The sequence below is a fragment of the Montipora foliosa genome, chromosome 1 (assembly GCF_036669935.1).
Source record: "Montipora foliosa isolate CH-2021 chromosome 1, ASM3666993v2, whole genome shotgun sequence".
Classification (NCBI taxonomy): domain Eukaryota; kingdom Metazoa; phylum Cnidaria; class Anthozoa; order Scleractinia; family Acroporidae; genus Montipora; species Montipora foliosa.
In genome coordinates this window covers 49,931,270-49,934,484 of record NC_090869.1, presented here as the reverse complement: position 1 = coordinate 49,934,484, position 3,215 = coordinate 49,931,270, and positions in this window count along the sequence as shown.

The window sequence follows — 3,215 nt, the reverse complement described above, 5'->3', positions numbered from 1 at the left end:
TTTCGGGCTGATGAGTCATTTCCTCTGGGCTTGGGTTTCCATCTAGGAGTACTAGTTCTCCTAGCCGAGTTTAATGGTTTTTCGTTAGATGATTGTGGCCTATGAGGGAAAAACAAAGGTTTGTGTGGCAATTTGACCCACTCTCGGCTTGTCGAAAGGCGGGTCTTCGTACAACCAAATGGGTACTCCTGGATGGAACCCCAATCCTGGAGGAAAAGATGGATCCTGAGATGTTGCTCAATGAGGTTCACTGCACTCTTAGTGGAGATTTGCGCTAGGTGGCTGATATCTCTTTCCGTGACCCTGATACATTTAAAGCGGGAGAAATTCATAAACATTTTGATACCTGGAAAGTAATTTTAGAGGGCTAGGAGCAACAGGAGAGGGTCTTACAATGGATTCGTAAAGGAGTAAATGTTGTTAACTTCTTGAGACCCTTTAAAGGAATGTTCAGGAGTGTTCACTATGATTGTGATATCCCCCCGGCAAGGGTCAAGGGTAATCATAGTTCATGCAACAAGTTTTCGGACTTCATTTCGCACACTTTGGAAGAGCGCCTATTGACTGGGGCGGTTCGCGTGTGGGGGAAGGTTGGTGACGTTGCCCCTCCCCGATTGGTACTACCGCTGACTGTCGAGCCTTCTAAACCAAGATTTGGTTTATCAACGGAGTTGATAATGTAAATTGACCACCGTACAGTTTGGAAGAGCACCAAGGCTGTGTATTGATGCCAGATTCCTTAATCTGTGGATGAGAGATTCCCCCTTCCCGTTATACGAGCTTAGAGATGTGCCTCCTTACGTTTATCCTGATTCGTTAATGTCTAAGATAGACGATAAATCGGGATATGACCACGTTTTACTTACGGAAGAGTCTATGTAGTACTTTGGAATAAGGTGGGGAAATTGGTGGTTGGTTTGCGCAACGCTTCCCTTCGGTTGGAAGAATTCTCCTTTTGTCTATCAAACTTTAGGTTTGTCGGCAACGCATTTCTTTAGGAACATTGGAATTGAGTGCTCCCTTTATATAGATGATCGTCTGAATGGGGAAATCTTCACCAATGAGGGTTATTGGTCTAGACCGATAGCAGAGAGAGATGCTGTTTACAGCAAACAGTCTGCGGATGCTGCCCTCTACATTGTGTGCAAGGGAAAGTGTGTACTGAGACCTACTACTTGCATCACAGGCATTTCAGATTCCTGTCGGGAAAAAGGTTAGCTTCGCTGCACTGAGAGAGGAGGTTTTAAGCGGGTCTGTGAATATCCCGGTCAAGACGTTGCAACGACATATGGGAAAGGCTATATCTTTTTCATTAGCTTTCCCCGGCGCAAAGTTTTTCATTCGGGAGATGGCTACAGCAGTTGGTTTGGCGTCTGGTACGGGGCTCGCGAAAATTACCCCGGCGCTTAAGGAAGAGATCCTTTTCTGGAGGTTCTTAGATGATTGGACTGGTCATGTTCCGTGGCAGTTGGAAAAACATGTTGCGATTGAAATCTTAACAGATGCGTCTCAATCACGTTGGGCTGGTGTGATTCACCGTCAACCTACAGATCTTGTGTTGGGTGATTTCTGGGAGGCACCTTTAACCAAGGAGAATATCAACCTTAAAGAATTTGGGCGGTAGCTAACGTGCTCGAGGCATTGCCTGCAGAGATAAGGGATTGTCGAGTTCATGTCCAGGTGGATAATCAGGCAGTTTTACATACATGGATGGGCCGGGGCGGACGCGCACGTGGAATGTACCCGGTTGCAAAGAGGATCTTTCACTTGACCCCTTTGTCGCTTCAGCGAACAATCCAGCGGATGAGTTTTCAAGAAATTTGTCAGCATCGGACTCTATGCTGTCACCCAAGTGTTGGAATAAGGTTCAAGACTTGTTTGGTGGTCCTTCTGGTCATAACCTCGACTTAATATCACTTGATTCTAATGTCCAGCGAGATCGTTTGGCGAGCCGTCACCGCATTTCACACCATACCCCACACCTGGCTCTGTTGGTGTAGATGTATTTAGTCAGAACTTGCAACAATGTGACAGGAAGGAGGTTAATGCATATGTTTTCCCTCCTTTTGGTTTGATACACCCTCTACTAGGTTATCTTCAATCTCAGAGAGCAATTGTGACAATGGTGGTCCCTGGGAAATCCCCTCGTCCTCTTTGGTGGCCAACTATTGTATCCATGTCTTCGACAGGCGATGTCCTTGCCAGAAATGGTGCCTTAGATGTTTTTCTTGCCCCTGCCAAGCGGGGATTTAAACCGACAAGATTGAATTTTGACTTAGATGGGTTTTCCGAATTGACGGATTCTAATATGTAGGGTTTCCTTTTCAGTCGTTACCAAGGGTCCCTAAACTTTTTGTGCCTTCAGTGGAGTGTCCCCAGTGCGCCTACCCTAATGATGAAACTTTCAGGTTCTGTCAATCTTGTGGTTACCGTAGGGCACCGTTCAAGAAGTCACCCATTTCTCTAAAGGTACCTGTTAATATTCAGGATATTAGGAGGAGAAAGTTGGAACTTACGTGCCGTCGGAGTGCTACTCCCTATGGCAAGCAAAAATCGGCACTGGAGAAGGAATTTACTGATTTTTTAGAGAATCTTGATCCGCCGTTGGACATTCTGTCGGCAACTCCGAGTGCAGTTGTTGACTTTCTTATATCGAAAGATAATTTTGGAACGACTAATATAAGGTGCACCAACATCGTTGCCTCCTTTTTGGACAAAGGTACAATACACAGTGTTCTTGTCCTAAGAGACTAGCTTATGGTACTATAGATTCTCCGATAGGAAAGGTCCGTTCTATATCCTGCTTGTACGGTCGCGGTTCGGATGAGTCCCCCATTCCGGGTTATGAAAACCCAGCTGCCTCTAAAGTGGTAAAAGACTATCTTTCCATGGTTCGGGAGGAACAATTGCGGGCTAGAATTTCTCCTACTCAAGCCCAACCTATTTTCATTGCCCCTCTATTGCCCGTCACTACATAAAGTTGAACCAAGTTCTGGATTCGGGGAGGGGGGGGGGGGGGGGGGGGATTTGTTATCTTTGTTGCCAATGAACATTACAGATAGTTATCGAAGGCAAAATGACTTACTAGGATTCACTCAAGCCTTTTGTTGAATATTACAGATTGTCTTCTTTTCTATAGTAACGTTTTGAATAAATTGAATAGAGCTTTACTCTTTTGGTTTATTTGTTTGGGGTTGGAGTTAGAGGTTTGGGGA